At 38.6% G+C, this 21,166-nt stretch overlaps 1 long non-coding RNA gene across 1 annotated transcript; it reads left to right on the top strand.

The window, feature by feature from the left end:
• The first annotated feature begins 17,816 nt into the window (after positions 1–17,816).
• LOC101734782 lies at positions 17,817–19,947 on the top strand. Its single transcript, XR_208166.3, has 2 exons — positions 17,817–18,603; positions 19,868–19,947. It is a non-coding gene; the product is annotated as an uncharacterized LOC101734782 (long non-coding RNA).
• The last annotated feature ends 1,219 nt before the right edge of the window (positions 19,948–21,166 follow it).

Raw genomic sequence — 21,166 nt, 5'->3', positions numbered from 1 at the left:
GTATTTTATTCCCATTAACTCTGAAAGTAAAATACGCAGAGTTTTCAAGCTTCTCTTGGCTCAGGTTGGCAGAAAAGAAAGAGGAAAAAAACCCCAGCAGCACAGGAGCGTGGGGCTGCCCGACTTTGCTTTGGCCGCTCACGCTGATTTGGGGGTTTTGGTGCCTCTGCCAGTGACTCCGGAAGGCAAGGCTGCGAGGGGATCTGTTAGGGGTCTGTTAGCTATAACATGCAATTGATAAAGTACCTTGTTATCATTTGTATAATAATTAGATATTTTTGCCACTCATGCCATATGTTCAGATTGATGCCCTCACCTTTTTGTTAAACTATAACTTTCAGCATCAGCATTTTATTAAAGCAACAGAGTTGTATTCCAACAACAGCTAGAAAGTGCAGGTTGCGTCTTTTGATTTACTCAATTTTGATCAAAGGGGGTCTCTGGCATCCCTACATTGCCCTGGGCTCCTTCTCTATTTTATTTCTTTCCAAAAGGGCTTTGCGTTTGGTCCCTGAGGAAGAGGCTCCCCGTGTGAAGCTCATTCCATTACCTCGCTGTACTTTCTCTTTTATGCCATAAATTACCCCTCCTAAGTGGCGTGGAAGCTAATTTCCTTGAGTCTTCCAGAAGATCAGATGCAAATGGGAGGATTATTATCATTCTGGTGTAATATCCCATGAAATGGTAGCATCATTAGTGGGCCTTTTTATGGCGGGCACAAGTTTATTTCCATCTAGAAATGTGAAGCTCTGGACCTGACTATAGCTACGAGCTGGCTCTTAGAGGTGAGCAGAAGGCAGCTGTCTCTATTACAGAGGGACTAGACCTACATTAGAGTTTAAAATGAAGTTATTTTCCTTTAAACAAAATATTCTGCATAGAGTGCATTCATTCTCTGTATATTTCCATTTATACCAATTAGCGGATGCTGCCATATTACTTGTTTTTGACCACAAGGAGGGGTGCTCTATGCAGCATATGCAAAATGATCCATGGATAATCAAACAATTGGTCAGTTCCCAACAGACTTTTAAACTATTATAAATTATCCTTATTCTGCAGCCTTTTATATTAACTTTTAGCATGATATAGACAGTGATTTTCTGAGAGATTTTGCAGTTGGTCTTCATTTTTTATTTGTTATGGTTTTTTAGTTATTTCACTTTTGTTTAGCAGCTCTCCAGCTTGGTATTTCAGCAGCTATCTAGTTGCTAGGGTCTTATTGACCCCAGCAACCAGGCAGTGGTTTGAACAAGAGGCAGGAATATTAATAGGAGAGGGCCTGCATAGAAAGATAAGGAATAAAAACTAGCAATAACAATAAAATTGTTGCCTCACAGAGAAATAGTTCTTGGTTGCTGGGGTCAGTGACCCCCCGTTTGAAAGCTTTTTGAAAAAGGTAGAAGAAGAAGGCAAATCATTCACAAACTATAACAAATAAATAATGAAGACAAATGGCAAGGTTTCTAGGAATAGGGCATGCTATAACATATTAAAATGTAATGGTGAACCGCCCCTTTAAGTAACCACAATAATGAGCAGTTATGCGTGTAAAATAGGTTTATTTAGTAAACTGAACAGTCTTCTCTGCTGAAAGTATCTCAAGCGAAACACATTCCATAAAAGTTCTAGGGGACACTTTGACATTTTTGGGCTTGTACCTTGTTTGGAATTTACATTTGCTCTTATTCTTTTGAGATTAGATGGCGTAAAATGCTGATTATTTTTTATAATAAGTCTATTTTCAAGTTTTTAAATATTGGGCAAAAAGCAGATAATGGATATTTTTACTCTGCAGGCCTTATATACCTATCCTAGCTCATACAGAGAGAGGGGACCCAAGTGAAATTCTACTCTCAAAAACTCCCTCCAACTCCTGGGCATCATACCCACCCGCCTTGTATTTTCAGCTTCACTAGACTTTCTTCTATCTCAGTGATCCCCAACCAGTGGCTCAGGGGCAACATGTTGCTCCCCAACCCCTTGGATGTTGCTCCCAGTGGCCTCAAAGCAGGTGCTTATTTTTTAATTTCTGGTTAGGAGGCAAGTTTTGGTTGCATAGAAACAAAGTATAAAGCCAATCAGAGCCTCCTGTAGGCTGCCAGTCCACATAGGGGCTATTAAGTAGCAATTATAGCTATTATTTGGCACCCCAGGAACATTTTTCATGCTTGTGTTGCTCCCTAACACTTTTTCCATTTAAATGTGGCTCACTGGTATAAAAGGTTGGGGATCCCTGTTCTATCTGTATGAGTGACCCCTTATCCATAATGTCACAATTCCATAGGTATCAGATGGTGAAGAAACAATTCTTCAAAACATTCTTCACCGTGTATTCTTTTATCAGGGCCATAGAGTATTCATCTGGTGAAATGTATTAGGTTCTTGTAGTATTGTAATTCTATGCCTTTACAGAGTGGGGCAATTAACTGAGATTAGGACTAGCGAGCTAGGTAAAACAGCCAATCAGTTTCAAGGGGGCTCAGAACAAAGGCCATTTAGGGTGAGATATGGTGTTCTAGATTTGGTTGTTCTTTGTACCCCTTGAAGCCCAAGTAGGAGGTCAATTAGGATTAGATTTGGGGTGGTCACTTATTTGCTGCACTATATATCCCTGGAACTGTGGCTTCATTTCTGATACACTGTATCTGTAATGAGCTAAGGGGGTCCCTAAGAAAAAACAAACTGGTCCTCTAAAGGGGGCTTGAAACAAAAAGTCCAACAACAGCCACTGATCTGCAGAATGGGTTATCAAAGAGTAAACGCAGTCACCTCTATGGATCAAACATATGAAAAAATTCTGCTAATTTTGCTTGAACGCGCTTAACGAGGTTGTTTCTCTATGGGAAGTCACCTGCTCGGCAATTAGTCAGGCCCAAGAGCCCCAGCTAATAAATGTTTCCATTTATAATATCATTGGAACTATTGATGAATTGATACAGCAACATCTAATTTGACTTGCTTGCAAATATGATTAATTTTTTGGCTGCCTTCTCAAATTTCTGGGAAGTTGCCACGATATGGCATTTTTGGGATCATTACCCCTATATTACTTTGCATTATGTTTGTGTACTTTTACACTATAATGAGATGCTACGGTGATATTTCCCACAGACTGCAGAATCCACAAGGCTTTGTTGGGAAGAATGAATAACTCTGTACAAATTGCTTCTGTTTATGGAGCAGCTAACAGAACCTGAGCCAAATTCTAAATTCTGCTGCTTAAAGTTCCCATGTGCAGTATCTACTGTATACATAGGTGTATAGGTATATATATACAATATATAGGTCTGGACCTGTTATCCAGAATTCTCTGGATCTGAGGTTTTCCATAATTTGGATCCCTATATTTAAAATCTACTAAAAAATAATTTATACATTTATTAAACCCAATAGGATTGTATTGCTTTCAGTACAGATTAATTATCTCTTAGTTGGGATCAAGGTGCTTATTGGCCCGTGTAGGGGAAGCAACGACGGGCCTGCCCAACTGACATTTGGCCTGAAATCAGCCAGATATTGATCGGGCAGGTTAAAAAATTTAGTCCGATCGGGGACCGCATCGGCTCGTTGATGCGGTCCCCGATCCGACTGTGCCCATTGCCTTCAGGCCCAAATGTCCAAATTAGCCTAAATTTGCCCGATATTGCCCACCAATAGGTGGGGATATAGGGAGAAGATCTGCTCGCTTGGCAACCTGACCAAGCGAGCAGATCTTAACGTGTATGGGCCCCTTTACTCCAACTACATACTCCATCTTGCAGCGCAGCAGTGTGAGTAAAGTTTATTAAAGCACAGGTCACATGGCTGTGGCACCCTGGGAAATTAAGAATACGGCTAGCCCCATGTGAAATTTCTAAATTAAATATAAAAAAAAATCTGTGTTTTTGAAAAACGGATTTCAACGCCGGATTCTGCTGGAGAAGCTCTATTAACTGATTAACTGCATTTTGAAAAAAACATGTTTCCCCGTGACAGTATTCCTTTAAACTTTTACTGTATCTTAAAACCTCTGTTATTTTGTTAAATAATTAAAACTTCGAAGAGTAGTGAGGGTAAGGCACAGAACAAGGCTCTATATCTCCGGTGCTTTAGCTGTGCCATTTATGATCACGATGCAGGGAACATTGGAACTTGGTCTTTAAATGTCACTGAATGTGCATTAAAATTAATGGTGTGTAATCTGCAACTCAATTGGTGTTAAAGTGACAGTAAGTATAAATACAAGTACAAGTACCAACTGTAAATAGCAGAACCTGTCAATAAAAAAGGGCCCAAGCTCATTTGCTTTACATTAAAGCCCTCCAGAACAATTCATTGGAAAGCGATTCTAATTCGCTTTTTTATTATTAGCACCGTATGCAGCTCAGCTTCTTGTATGGAATGCCATGATACGGGCACAATATAGCCTTCAGCTTGCAATTATTTTCTCAAAAATAATATGAAGGCATAGAATAATGCAGTGATCCCCAACCAGTGGCTCATGAGTAACATGTTGCTCCCCAACCCTTTGGATGTTGCTCCCCGTGGCCTCAGTAGGTGCTTTTTTAAAAATTTCTGGCTTGGAGGAAAGTTTTGGTTGCATAAAACCCAATGTAAAGCCAAACAGAACCTTCTATAGGCTGCCAGTCTGCATAGGGGCTACCAAATAGCCAATTATAGTTCTTATTTGCACCCCGAGGAACTTTTTTCATGCTTGTGTTGCTCCCCAACACTTTTTCCATTTGGCTGTGGTTCAGGGGTATAAAAGGTTGGGGATCCCTGGCATAATGTATATGCAAAACATACTTTGCTTGTCAACATAGAGAGTGCTGTAATATGGGTTTGTAAGTATCTGTAGGGCTGCAGCCTGTACTGCTGGATTTACTGGAGGCTGCGTCAGTAATGGCGGCTCCAATTCCCAATTACAGTGCCAAAATGCAGAGAAGGGAAGTTCTGTATAAACAGTAACACCTAGGGGCACATTTACTAAAACTCTCAACATTTTTCATTTTTTTTAATTTTAAAATTCGAGTAAACTCGAGTCCACAAATGTGTAACATTTACTAAAAAGTCTGAACTGAAAAAGTCTTTGTGAGAAAAGTCGTGCAAAAAAATCCCAAATCTTTCTAAGCAAAAGAAGGATCTTCCAGGAAAGGGAAGGCACATCTGCCGCTGACTTCTATACGGTTTCGGGAAGTTTTAGCTGGCAACATGACGGATTCGGATTTTTAGCTGTTTGGTCGCATAGTAAATCTTGAAAAAATCACAACTTTTTTTATGCAACTTTTAGTGCTAAAAATCTGAATTGAAAAAGAAAATTCCAAGCGTTAGTAAATGGCCCCCTAGTTTCATTCTTACTACATAATTACAGGCATATTAAATGGATATAAACTACTTCTGCACGGAGTATATTTTTTCACTAAGAACCCCCCATTCCCCACTCCCTCATATAAAACCATGTAGGCTGTATACACGTCTGTATCCCTGACTGTGTGCATCATTGCTTATTGGCATCATGTGTGGTGTAACTTTCCAATTAAATATTTTCAGTGAATCAGATATGTGTATATGTAATTGCTAAGGTAAGCTGTGTCTGTTGCAGAAGCAGCTGATTAAAGGTGGCCACACACGTGTCGATCTGACCATCGGTCGCACGAAACATCGTCAGATTCATTCACCATTCAGGGCTGAATCGGCAGGTAAGGAGGTAGAAACAATAGGATTTCTACCTCCTTCTGCCAATTCAGCCCTGACGGCAGATTTTGGTCAGGCGCTTTCTATGGCGCCCGATCAAAATTTTTTAACCGGTCCGATCAGCTTCCTGCGATATTGGTCAACTTGCCGACGTGCCATACACACAATGAGGTTTCGTACGATATTATCGGTGTGTGTATGGCCAGCTTAACAGACCTGGAGGTGAACTGCCCCCCACTGCATTGTTTCAAGAGTCAGAACTAGAGAAATGAATAAATACTACTTTTTAATTGCAATTACATTTACCAACAACTTGAAACCATTTGTAATGAGTGTATATTGGAAAGTTGCTTAAAATGACCTTTTCTTTCATTCTGCAATAAACTGTCTTTGGGTGGAAATCCCTCTGAAGATTAATTTTTTTAGAACCCTGTGAGTTGAATTTATTTTTTAAGATTCCTAATATTACATTTTCCTTTGGAATGGGTGGGTGGCACCGAGTTCCCTCATGACTAATATCTCAAAAGCCGTTTCCATTGCTTATTTGCATAAACTGATAACAATTAATGTATGTATGTATGTATGTATATCTTTATTTATAAAGCGCTACTTATGTACGCAGCGCTGTACAGTAGAATACATTAATACAAACAAGGGGTTAATAAGATAATAATAGATAAATACAAAGTATAACAATAAATACAAATAAATATAAGATACAGTTGCAATAAGTTAAGAGTCAAAGACACAAGAGGATGGAGGTCCCTGCCCCGTAGAGCTTACACTCTATATAATTAATATATAATTAGAGCGGATATTACTCCTTACTCAGCTGCCATTTAGCTGCCAACACTGTTTTCATTCATAATCCAACTTTCCAACTAATCCAACTTTCATCATCTTATGCACCATTCAATGATATGGTATGAAAAGTCAGAATAGCATCTAAATACAGGTATCGGACCCCTTATCCAGAAACCCGTTATCCAGAAAGTTCCGAATTACAGAAACCCTGTCTCCCATAGACTCCATTTTAATCAAATAATTCAGAATTTTAAAACTGATTTCCTTTTTCTCTGTAATAATAAAACAGTACCTGTACTTGATCCCAACTAAGATATAATTAATCCTTATTGGGGGCAGAACAGCCCTATTGGGTTTATTTAATGGTTAAATGATTCCCTTTTCTCTGTAATAATAAAACAGTACCTGTACTTGATCCCAACTAAGATATAATTACCCCTTATTGGGGCAGAACAGCCCTATTGGGTTTATTTAATGGTTAAATGATTCCCTTTTCTCTGTAATAATAAAACAGTACCTGTACTTGATCCCAACTAAGATATAATTACCCCTTATTGGGGCAGAACAGCCCTATTGGGTTTATTTAATGGTTAAATGATTCCCTTTTCTCTGTAATAATAAAACAGTACCTGTACTTGATCCCAACTAAGATATAATTACCCCTTATTGGGGCAGAACAGTCCTATTGGGTTTAATTACTGTTTTATTGATTTTTTAGTAGACTTAAGGTATGGAGATCCAAATTACGGAAAGTCCCCTTATCCGGAATACCCTTGGTCCCGAGCATTCTGGATAACGGGTCCTATACCTGTATATCAGTAACCTCTCTCTAATCTGATAAATTATGAAATAATATAATCTTATTATCAATTTTTCATTTCACATTCTACTTTATTTAAGACTTACCAACCTTCAGTGGTTGCACCTGTTTATGATCTTGTTATTATTTTTAAATTTTGTTTTTTAAATATTTTAAATATGGAATTATAAAATTTTACATAAAGAGACAATATTTAATGGGCTGCACTGGGGGCACCAGTGGTGGCGCTGCCCATGGTTTCTGCCCAACCCTGTTGAAGAGAAGGCTGCCTATTACGGAACTGACTTGCCTGAGCACATTTAGGTGGATTACAGTGAGGCCTGTGTTTTCCACGGAGCACACTGAGCATGGCTGTCTATATGGCAGTTTGGGAGCTGTGTGTGTATCTGTGTTAGGGACATTTATGTAAGTGTGTGCATTTGGCACTGCTGATTGCCCAGCCATATATTTGTTATCTTTTGGGTCTTGCTTTGTCAAACGCTCTATCTGATCTGAATAATTTCTTACCCTGTTCCTTATTCCATCTTCCACCTAAGCCTTTTCTCATCCCTCAACTGGTTTCATGTCTTCTGCTTAGCCATTTGTTTTCTGCCTTCTGAATATGAACCATGACCTTAGCTCTCCTGTTGTATGTCTTTATATGACCCGTCTGTGCTGACCCAGTACAATGGTGCTCTTAGTTTTCTTTCCATTTCTCCCTCCCATTTATCTTACTGGGAAGGAATGTGTTACTAATGCCTCTGCCTTGGAACTGGAAACATTGCCTCATTACTTTCAGTGATTTCTATTTTTCCTATTAGCAAAAGGCCTCCATTTTTCCTTCAACTCCAAGGCTGCCATTACAGATCGTCCCCATACATTGCATGAGGGCTGGGGCCCTTATTTTTGGGGGAAGAACTGTAATTTATGGATGTCCAACCTGCTACCCTTTCCTGATGTATATTCTAAAAAATATTCAACAAATTTTAAAAAAGTGCAGCCCATCCTCTGTACTTTTATGACAAACCGGAAAAAATAATTCTCTAAAATTAAATTCTAATTGTATAGCTAAAAAAATATTCTGGTGCTGTCCGACATAAGATATATTAATCATAACTGCTTGATCAACAAAGTGACCAATATCGATGGTCAGTGGCAGGACAACACTGCATTGGGCCCCACTGCAAGAAAAAGGGAGGGACTTGGCGCCCACCTATACGGCCCTCCCTCCACCCGCTGTCCCACCTGTCTGTATTCCCTGCTCCCTGGGCATTTGTGCTGGGGAGGGGGAATTTTTTAGACCTATAGAAGGAGTAGATCCACAGTCCGGGCCCTGGATCCCCCCCCCCCCCCACAACCACAGGGCCTGCTTGCTCTATAATTACGCCACTGTCCATGGTACATAGTCACTGGCCAGAATACACATGACCATAATCTGATTTTATTGGTACGTTTATGGCCAGCTTTAAGTTGCCCTTAGAAACACTGGATCTGGGTACTTTCTAATGGGTTAACATTATACTTAGTTAAAGCTTGATATGAGATGCCTCTCTTTTCCACTGTACTACACCTTTTTAGCTATGCATATATATATATATATTTAGCCGCTGCCGTTCTCCTTGCTTGCATTCTGTTCATCACCAATACTAAATGCTTTTAGACTACGTTGTTCTCACACTTCCTATGCCAAACCTATATTGGACTGTACATTATTGCACTGATCCCACTGACGCCATAATACCAGACGTCAGCTGCATGGTATTTTGTTTCCTGTGTTAGCAGCAGAGATGCGGAAGAGGAAGGTCTCTGAGTCCCTCTCCTGCTCATTGCTATGGAGCTGCCGTTGCAGCAGGCAGGCGGGCGGGTGGGTGGCAGTGAGAGAGCAGAGATGTGGCGCTTGCGCAGTGCCCTTACCCCCGCTCCCCGCACCCCACTCCTTCTCACTAGAGAACTTGGCTCTCTGCCCATTCAGGCATTCATCATACGCTCCTCAGGGATCAGCAGGCAAAGTCACAGTCTGCACAAACAGAGCTTTCAAATTCATAAAATTCATAGGATTTTTCACAAATGAATGAACACAATTTTCTACCAATTTCCTCATTATGCAAATATGCAAAATATCAAATTTAAGCCAATTAGGGTCCTCCACAGTCCCAAATTCACCCGTTTAAGCCATAATTGCAGAAACTATCAAATAATTACGCTCGCTAATTGGAAATATTTGTGACAGATACAACAAATTCTTGCACAAATTACATTTCATTCGAGGAACCACTGCGCGCCACTGAAATTTTATCGAAGTCTAATTTAACTTACATAATGAGTTGAATTGAGTACTTGTTATCAAATTTGAGCAATTCATAGCCCCGTAATGTGGAATGATCAAATAAATTAAAAGGGAATTTATTCAATATTTTGTTGTGATCCTTTTTTTTTTCCAGACCTCTACTATTTTTGGAAGGTTTTTCACCCTGCGTGCCGGCTGCTTTTGATCAGGCGTAGCCGTGTTTCTACCCACAAAGAGTTAAAGCGATACAGCCATGTCCTCCCATCTCTCTTTGTCTCATTGCCTCTCTGTGTTAAGCAGCAAATTATAATGTCTGGGAATTAGAATTTCTTATTGCTCTGTTTTTCCTTATATTTATTTCCTGGTGTTTTGTAAACACTTCCTGGGGACATAAATCTACTTCCTTTATATTAAATATGTTTGCAATGCCAAGTGAATGGGTTAGCTTATGCTACAATAGCGCCCAGTTATCAGCTGTTTATGTATGTATGTCTTACTATATATCTATATACACATATATATTTAACATGGCGTTGATGTGAGAGTAAAAGCTCTATCCGTTGCCATTCTATAAAGATTTATTAATATAAATAACCTGGGAAACCTGGGCACTATATTCCCCTTATAGAAGGTCAAGCCTTGGACACGATCATTATTTTTCTCACACAGTCACCGGTGTTTTTTTAAACTGCCTTGTGGTCTTTTTAGCGGATTATAAATGTCTCCTTCTAGCTGTGATTTGTTTAATCCGTGGAAATGGTGCCGGTTCTATGTAAACAAGCCAAGTGCGGAATGAAGGCAGCCATCCATGCGTGGCCAGCCTGCCTATTTGTCAGAAAAGCTTCATAAATACTGAGCCAGTCTGGGTAAGATGATGTCTCCATTTTTGCCAGCAAAGGGCATTGTAAGACAAAGAGAGGCAAGAGTAGCGCGTAACCTTTAAGGGACATATAGAGCTCAGCCGCTGCCTCTTTATAACCAATGGGCAGCTTTTGCTTTTCGCATCCTTTTTGATTTTAGCTGAGCTCGAATTCGGAAATAAAGTATTCAAGGTTAGAAAGCCTTTTAAACCAATTTTTTTTAGAAACCATATTGTAGGGATTTTGTAACTGACTTTATTATTGACAGATTTTAATCATAAATAGATTTTTTATATGATTATTGCTAATGTTACTGCTTAAGCTTCATATATGGAAATATCCAATTGTATAAGAGCGTATCCTATGGCTGCTGTATTTACTGCAGATGGTTAATATTGCAAAGGGCCAGGTACGCCTTAGTTAACCCTTTGGGCACTGCACAATACATTGTGCTTGGGAGGCAATTTGTAGGTCAAATTAAACTGAAATATTTTTCAAAAAGATGTATTGACTCGAACATTTTAATCAAACATAGTAAAGGGAATTAAAGAGATTACCAAAATAGAGAGTGTGAAACATTCATACCTTAAGGGGTTAATCGAATGGCCAATCATTACAGAACACAAGTAAATGAGCCCCACATGATTAAATATTTATTGCATTTATTTTGCAAATTCGTGCTCAAAAGAATCCAAGGTTTCTTCAACCTGTTTGTACTATTTTCATTTTGCTGAATCTTTAAGTTGTGTCCCCCAAATCTGGTTCCTTGGACGCACCTTTAAGCGCATGTCATACAGTTTCTGGTGTATTCAGACTTCAGACTGTGGCTGATTTGCTAACATAGTGCCTAAACTTCCCCAGTGCAGCCCATAGCCAGTGGGTTTATAACTTGAGGTAGACAGTGGCTGCTGATTGGTTAATATGGGCAACTGCACTGGTACAATTTAGCACCTATATTAGTAAATCAGCCCCACAGTCTCAGAGATGCTGAGCAGATCTGAACGCAGATTTTAGGACAATTAGCGTCAATTCACATCAACCCTATTATTTAGGTAGTGGAGCACTTCTTGTAGAAAGGTTGGGCAAGTTGTCTCTTTGCAGCGGCTCTGCCATTTCTGGGAGATGCGGCCCAGTTCTTGTTCATGTATCACTAGATGGGAGGAGCCGCCCGCCTTAGCATACCTGTAACAGAACCACCCCACCAGCTAGGATTTATGCTGTCATCAAAACAAATGATTTAGTAAAATGAGACATGACACAACGTCTCCCACAGAAATGGCTGAATGTTAGAATTAATCAGTTGGAAGACCAAAATGATAGGCATCTTGTTTCAGCTACAAGAATTCTACAATATATCTTTTCTTATTCAAAGGCTATACTTCCCCTTGAATATAATTTTCTTGCCTTATACAGATGAAAGACAGCTTTGTGAATTCCTTCACTATATCAGCACTGCCAGTAGATACCAGCTCGCCATCACAAGGTTCCACTCTAAACAGCACATTCATGTTGAAGAGACTCAGGAGTGGCCATTGGCATGGAAGGGCTTTTGATGACCACAGTTCCCCAGGCAGGCACTGCACCAAGCAAAACACTGTGGGTACAGGGGGGTCATGGGCATTTCTGTGAAATACTCTCTTGCCCATTTTGTTGTCATTTTGCCACATTTGTCTGCTGATAAAATAACCTGTCATTTTGTAAAACACATGTGTTTATAATATACAGGTATGGGACCTGTTATGCAGAATGCTCAGGAGCTGGGGTTTTACAGATAAGGGGTCGTTCTGTAATTTGTATCTCCATATGTTAAGTCTACTAAAAAAACATTTAAACATTAATTAAACCCAATAGGATTGTTTTTCCTCCAATAAGGATTCATTATATCGTAGTTGGGATAAACTACAAGGTACTGGTTTATTATCACTAGGAAAAAGGAAATTGTTTTTAATTTTGAATTATTTCATTAAAATGTACTCTATAGGAGACAGCCTTTACCTAATTTGAAGCTTTCTGGATAACAGGTTTCTGCATTATGAATCCCATACCTGCACAAGAAATATTGGGGTGAAAAGGTCTGCAAAACGTTTTAAGATGTATAAAAAGTGTTTCTGGCAAAACAGGGGAAATATACTGTATATGTAATGGGTAGTAAATAATGATTTTGCTCTACAGAAAGTGTCCATATTGGATAATGGGTGAAATATGAACTGAGGTATCAGAAAATGTACGTAATGACGTTTACAAAATACACATTACACGGCTTGGTAAATGGATATCATGGTGTGACCTGCGTGCACTAGATGCCCCATTAAATCTGCTAAATCTATGGGGCAAATTTATTTTACTATGTATTATAAAATTTAAACTCTAGCTTTTGCCTCTATTTCATAAAATTGTGACAAAAAATAGCTGATTTGAATACTTTATCATTCCAGTTGTATTCATTTTCGAGATTTATTAATCAAAAAAATCTTAAAAATTCAAATGAAAACATTTGGCAGCTAAAACCTGGGGAGCTTCAATAGAATTCAATGGGGGTGTATTTTAAACATTCAGGCTACAGTACAGCCCCAATTTATTTCCCCTGAATTAACGCAGTTTTTTTCCAGTTCCATATATAGGCAAGATACATTATCGTCTTTCTTGGATTCTACGGTTTCCTGGAATTTCAACTTAATATTAGATTGTAAGCTCTTTTGGGCAGGGCTCTCTTCACCTCTTGTATCGGTTATTGATTGCTTTATATGTTACTCTGTATGTCCAATGTATGTAACCCACTTATTGTACAGCGCTGCGGAATATGTTGGCGCTTTATAAATAAATGTTATTAATAATAATAATAATAATAATAAAATTAGAGTTCTACTGTGTTTTTTTATTTTTTTTAAAAAAACTAAATTTTTAAACATTAATAGATAACTGTGATTTTTGTGGCAACTCAGTTTTTTATTGAATTAATGAGTCTATTTTTTTTCTGATTCTTGTTTTTTAAACCTGGCAAGCTTCTATAGAAGCCAATGGGGGTGTAATTTAAACATCTAAGCTACAGTAGAACCCTGATTTTATGTTATTGGTGCCGTTTTCCCCAGTCCCATACAGGCAGGATGTGTTTTCTTCTTCCTGGATTTTACATTTTCCTGGAATTTACACTTTATTCATGAGGTTCCCTTCAAAACATAAACTTGGGGTTCTAATGTGTTTTATAATTAGATACTTTTTCATTTTTTTACAAAAACTGAATTTTTAAAAATCTATGTGAGTTTTTTTTGTTAATTAATGAATCCATTTTTTCCCGATTCGTGGTTTGGGAAATATGGTAGCGATTGCAATCGAAGTCCCCCCAACAATATTCACATTTGATAAATCAATCTCGCCATGTTTGGATGCATAATAAATGACTTAAGCATTTGTTGTTGATAAGAAGGTTATTCTACAGTTTGTAAATAAATGATTCACAGAATGTGCTGTTACTTGCAACAAAACACGGTCATGGGCACAAATGTCAAATCTAGTGTAATCGCTGGGCCGGTAAATAAAGGGGTTTTATGGAAGAATTCAAACATAAGGTTGTTGAATGGCTGACCCTGCCCTGTTTAACCCTGGCATTGCAGGGGGGGTTAGGAGAGAATTCCCACGACTGTGTTCCAGCCCAGACTGCCATCTTTAACAGTGCCAATAATGCATGGGAGTTTGATTGGGTCCATCCTCGCTAAGTGGCATAAACACCTTCCCTAATTACCCCAGCCCTTTCTTAGGAAAAAACCCGCTAGGAAGCGAGTGGTATTAAAATGTGAAGGCTGTTATTAATCAAACCTTTACACCTTCTTTATCACAGGCATGATGCAAGAGATTATCATAAATCTCCTCTGATACGAACAGAAGAATAATGAGTTCAGTAATGATAGTAATGATGATCATAATGATTTTAACCAACAAAGAATGGCTGAGATTTATTGCTAATAATGTGGTACAGGAGCCCCTTCATTAAAACCTCTAGGTATAATCATTATACAGAATGGGGCAGGGCAGGCTTTTATTTTCTCATACCAATAGCCAATAAATAGTTCCTTCAATTTCATTGCAAATTCAGACTCACAAACACAGCGGCCACCGTAACAATAAAACTAAATCAGGTCAAAACAAACATGGTTTATCTGAAGTATCGGGATTGTAAATAAGGTGGAAACACCATAATAAATCCTAACTTTCTCTTTTGTTATGCAAATAGATTGGGCTTAACATGCATCCTCGGGAAGTACATTAACTGCACTTCGTAAATCCACATGAGCTGTTTGCACAATTCCCTCTAATTCGCTGTGCTCTGCGGGAGGTGTGTGTGACAATTAGCTAAATAATGCTCATTAAAGCTGGAATGCTGCAAATATTCCAATAACTAAGTTGTTAATTGACTTACTGAATAATTAGGTAGCTAGCTAATTTGTCGTTGTGGCCTTTAAAACAATGGAGCCATAAACTCTGCTGTGTTAAATGTCCTCTGTAGTAGATTGATACCATTCATTGTACTTTCACCTTCACAGAGATAATCATTTCCCTTACACTTGCCTTTAAACACACAATATTTGTGAATATTATTTGGTAGATTTTTTGTTCATTTTAAGTATATATACATATTTAAATAATATACATGTGATATACATATATATATTGTATCTTATTGTATTTATTTATACAGTACCAGGGCTACAGAATACAAACACAAAGAAGGGTACAGTATATGTAAGTGCTAGGAGTTGCCATACACAATGGTATGGGGGCCCTGTCTGCCCCAAAGAGCTTACAATCATTGAATCCATAAAACGCTCTTACTCTTTTAATACAAACACAGTGGAGCACTCACTTAAAGAATTCAACTCATCTAGGTGCAGGTAAAAGTATTCATAAAATGAATCAAAGACCCACCCTAAACAGTGATTTCAGTTTATTGTGAAAAAAAACAACAAAACAATTCCAACATTTTGATCACTACATTGTAATATCTTCCTCAGGGAAAGCAAACAAGAACACTGCAAACATTTTGCACAATAAACTATCATCCCTGATTCTGAAGTGAAGTATATATATCAGTTTAAAAACTGGCGCTGCATTAAATGTGAAATTCAGGAAATTCTTTATTACACCATAAAACTGTGTATCCTATAGTGTAATAAACAAATTTCTTGAATTTAATGGTGTGCTGGTCCTAAGGAGGGTATATGGTCCATTATGAGTGCAGAACCTGTTTGTGGTTTTATTTTAATATAAATATATTCCAATATATATATACCAATATATATTGGTATATAGGGAGAAGCACACCCTTAACAAAAAAAAATCAATACCCTGGGTGCAGGTCAAAAGCAAATAGTCCATGGTACAACTCTGTCTCACTATATATATGTATGTATGTATATCTTTATTTGTAAAGTGCTACTTATGTACGCAGCCCTGTACAGTAGAATAGATTAATTCAAATAGGGGGTTATTAAAATAATATATAAATACAAAATATAATAATAAATACACAATAAAGGTACACTTGCAATAAGTTAAGAATCAAAGAGAGGATAGAGGTCCCTGCCCCGAGGAGCTTACAATCTAAATATATAGGGATATGCAATTTAGATGAGTGTACAGATTTATATTCTTTTATTAAAATATCGCACTCAACATTCTGATTACTTCCGATGGTTCGATATTTTAATCCCATAATAATAATGAAGACATCTGACTGGCATTAAATGTGTGTATATATGTATATGCAAACTCACACACACATATACATATATATATTGCTATGTTAGGATATACTATGTATAATATATATATATATATAAAGTTAATGTCAAAGTCGCTGATATCACAAAATATCATTTACAACACTATTATGTTTATACGTATATACAAATACGACTAAATGGCATGTGTTTATACAAATCAACGTTATAGTAATCTAGACTTTAGGTTGATATTCATAGAATATATTGCCTCTAATTGGTGAAGTCCTTGTTCCTGAGATGCCAGGGGGCAGAAAGTGCCAGCCCTTAGCAGGCCTTGTTTCTGGCTCCACCAGGCACATCCTGTAGAAAGCATTTTACCTTATGGCAGATCATTCTCTAAGTGAATAGAGATGAAGGCAGGGATATTAAGAGACTCTATAAAACATCCCGGACACAATTGTGTGATTGATGGAGGACAAAGTAGGAACAGCAGGACACAGGATCCTGGGAGAGGCAGCCCTGTCAATTGAAGAAAGCCATCTCTGTAGGCAGTCTCTCCTGGAGGAGTTTGCAGTCTATTTGTATGCGTAATCAGCTGGGCCCCCTCTCTGTCAGCCGTGTTTACTCACTGATTTTCTCAACAAGACAGCCATTGACATTGGATGGATGGGGCTAATCTGGCGCAGAACTGGTGGCTTTGCTGAGGCTACAGGTCGTGGGGACTGGGCTGCAGGTGTCTGCATCCTCCAGCTAATGTGCAGGGCTCACATCCATCATCCCCTATTGACAGTAAGCAGACAGGCCCAGGCTAGGGGCAGGGGATGGCAGAGAGGGGAGGACAGCCGTGTGTTCATGCTATGGAGCAGAATAGGCATTAAATTACTCTCCGCATTATCCAAGTAACCTCATTTCTTTGTACACGTTACAAAAACTGATGGAACGCATTATTGCTGAGACAAAGCAGACGGACAGAGGGTATCTATATTTTAACTAAATATTGTGCCATTCCTAATCAGCCTGCAAATCACAGTGATTGTGGGCACGGAACGTTAGCGCAAATCCCATTTACTGCAGGCCAATTGTGTTTGGGTTAAACATAATTTTACTGCCTGTTCAGATACCTCCAGCACCCATCAGTTGCACTGTGCCTCTCTAAAGACAGAAACATCATTTCCCATTAATTAATCTCGCTTGATGAATCATACAGTGTTTGTTATAATTATGCAGTTTGCTATTAGATTTGGAATAGACCTGAAGGCATCAATTAACTTTTCTTTTTCTCCCATCAGAGTTTTCTTTTTTGGGAACTATTCTGCTTCCTTGCTGAGATATTTTTTCAGATAATATACACACGCACACTTGCCCTAGCACACAAGCGCACTATAAATAAACCCACAGGCACTGTATATCAAGGCCACAGCTTGGGGGCAATTGTGCCTCTGTATCAACCTTTTCTGTTCCTTATTATTGCAAAAGAATAATCTAAATTGGGCAGAAACTCCTTATAGCAAATGTCTCATACAACAAGCCCTCTTAATGTGCATGTGTGTGTATATATATATAGAGAGAGAGAGGTTTTTTTTATAACCTTTATAGCTATAGAGGGAGGGCGAGAGAGATTTTTCGGACTAAATTGTATCTGGCCCAATATTATACATAATAATTTATCAGCCAAAAGTTGTCGGTGGGTTCTGGGAGTCGTAGTTTAATAATATCTGGAGGCCACGGCTTGCCCACCCCAGATATATATTGTGCAACTTTATTTCCCATTGTGTATGTGTTACTTTGTGCCAGTGATTAAGTGCTAGGGAGTGATGATTACCCCGGATTATCCGTGACAGGCAGCTTGTGATACAATACAGCAGCAGAGTGAGTTTATGGTGCTCCTTATATACCTCTTATACAATAGCCAAGGCAGACATTTATTTCATGAAGGCACTTGCTGCTAAGGAAGAAGATGTAAGGAAAGGATGGGAGCTCCTGCTGGGCTTTGGGGGCTGGGAAAGATCCAACAACATGACAGCCTCAGATTATTGGAAATGTCTTTCAGCTAAACTGTCATATTTCCAACTTTATCGTGTGGCTCCCGTGAGAGAGAAGGTAGAGACTGCAAGCTGGCTGCAAGCGGCTGCTGCACTTTCCATGAGGGTGCCACGAGCCCAGCATGCCTCTGCCCTTCTGCCCACCGAGTCCCTGGCACCGGGCTTTCCATCTCCTTCCCTCAGAAAGCACTAATTGCTCTGCTCCCTTCCTCCACACACCTTCACTAATTTTCCATTTCTTATTCTGCGGGTAGAGGGGAAGACGTCTGAAGGAATACGGCACATTCTCTTAGCTACAGCATGAATAGAGTGAGACATGTCCATCAAGTCATCTGTAAGGGTCGTTTGGTAAATTAGCAGCTGTGCCGTATAATCAGGTATCCGCCACTGAGGCCAATGTGCAGCCCCGCTTAACCAGGTGAGATTTCAGCATCTAATGGGCTGGGAGGTATGACACAGATACAGAATTATCAATTAAACTTCACGAATAGCATTCCGTTTCCATTTCAGGTCACACGGGTTACTGGGAAATTTGCACTTTGCCTGCATTTAATTCTTTCTTTTTATATTTTTTTTTTAACAATAAAATCATTTTTGGGGGAAATATGTCATATATTTCCATTTATAATATGTTGTCATGTGTCCTTTGAATTAAGAATGTTATTTCCATTTAGTGCTGAATATTGTGGGCTTGATAATGATGATGGGATAATGCTTGGTCATGAAACCGTCACATAAATATGTAACTGTCACTGTGATAGGAAGAGGTATTTAAAAAAAAGAAAAACATATATATATATGTATAGTAAAATAAAGGAAATCTCTGCAGAGCAGAGTTCTTTTATTCTTAATAATAACATCACATCTATTTGGGTCAAATATTTATTTTAAAGTAATTCTGCATTGATTCAATTTTGCGCTATAAAACATTTAACAACTAGAGGAAAGAGCATACAAGTAAAAAGGGAAATAGGACCACATTTACTATTTATTTTCACATAGCGCACAAAAAAACCCATCTAAACTCATTGTAATGTTGTTGTTGTTTTAACTCCCTCCCTGCCAGAGCTGCACGCAGGGCCCTTTGATTCGGTAGGATAAAGGTTAAACGAGAACGTGAGTTATAGTATGATAATTCCCATATTACAGAAATTGATCCCCACTTTGTATATCAAATGTGACACATTTAGGATTTCAATACATTAGTCGGAACAGGGAAATGCAAAATTGGCCATTCTGCATTTCAGTAATGGGGACTATCTAATGAGCTTTTGACATGTTTGGAATTTAAATGCACCATTTCCACCAGCAGAGCTTGGTTTTGTTTCAGCAACAACACTACTGAGTGTGAACTGCAAAAGCACATACAAACCATAGGCAGACACTGTGTCGCTTTATTTCATTTACTGCCTTTATCATCCCTGCAGAACACTACACAGCCCATGTAAGGAGGAAAGTGTTTGCTTATTGCAGGAATTCCTTATATAAAGCTTATATGCTAAAGGCATTATTATGGAGTAAGGCAGGATTGGGATACTGTGTACCTTGCATGTCTTGTATATGGGTTTCTTCCTGTGCTGTACAGCAGAGCCAGGCAACATGGGGATCATAGCCTCTGATTTATAATGCATTTATTTATTTCATTGCTTTATTTGCACTTACAATGTTTATTTCTCTTACAGGGCTCAGTTCTGGAAGACAGAATTACTCCAGGTCACAATGGTCGTGAATATTTACTTTTAGTTTCATAAATTGTCCTAAATAAAAAAAAATAAAACAAAACAAAGGTAGTCTGGTGAATACCTGGTGTAGCCACACATCAGTAATGGTTAGGGGCAGAAGCTTTAAAGTCATAAACCCAATCCTTTTATAAGGATACAAGAGCTAGAAATTGCATATATTATATTATATTTTCAATTGGACCCTTATGGGCATCCATAAACAATAAACACTTAAATTATACAGGCATATTAAATTCAATGTGAAAAATCTAAGGTACCATCCTAAAGGCAGTAGGTTTATGTGGGGTTTCTGTCTCATAATGGGATCCCACTCCGCACAACAGCCCACCCGTGGCTTCTATTACTTGTACCATAAATTCAGCTTTACAATCTTGAGTTCATGGAAGTTACAACAAAGGCACATTTGCTGTCCAGTAATGTTATTTACCTAAGGCGACAACCCTCTATCGCTGGATGCAGTTACAGGGGTAAGGTGAATGAGGATTGAGCTCGCCTGTGCCAGCCCTTGTGACTGCTGCAATAGAATGTGTTCACAATGCACAGCATTCACTCACTGCAGATTCTCTACACAAGACTGAAAAGTTTACTTTAAAAACTTAAAGCACATTGGTGGGTATTAATTACTTGATATGCACACTATTTGCCTGAGCAATGATTTGGGCAGCTTTGTCTGTGTGGGAAACGCTTGTTATTGGTGTCTGCTCAGGCCACTGACCAAATAAATACTATTTTTTATTGCACCAAATATTTCCGAACCAATAGTCACATGGCTTGCAGAATGGGGATAGTTAGTAAGCCAATATGAATACAGGATCTATTACTAGACTAGGGATGACAAGTCTAAACTGTACAGTGTTTATGTATTTAATGATGAAGAGAACATGTTATTTGGATGATTATGGTAGGGAAACAATTGCAGTATTTATAAACTGGTGCAAACCAAAAGCATTGCCTCTTCCATACCTTGTTTTTCCAGATATTGCACCAACACTTCCTTCTGGTACTGACTGAACTGTTTGTGAATGCACAAAGAGATATTAATGTGTGAGTGCCACTGGGAGTTGCAGGAAATGGGCAGGTTTTCTCTGGAATTGGCCCTTACTTGAAGCAGGTGAAAAGAAGAATAATATATCTCATAACAATCATATCTAGAATGCAGAACCTGTGAAGCACCAGCCCTCTTAGCTGTAACAAACTGCGGTTCCCCAAACCCACATTTATTTAGGTGCCATATTGTGC

This window comes from Xenopus tropicalis, chromosome 1 (genome assembly GCF_000004195.4).
Source record: "Xenopus tropicalis strain Nigerian chromosome 1, UCB_Xtro_10.0, whole genome shotgun sequence".
NCBI lineage: Eukaryota > Metazoa > Chordata > Amphibia > Anura > Pipidae > Xenopus > Xenopus tropicalis.
This window is presented reverse-complemented; position numbering and strand designations above follow the sequence as displayed.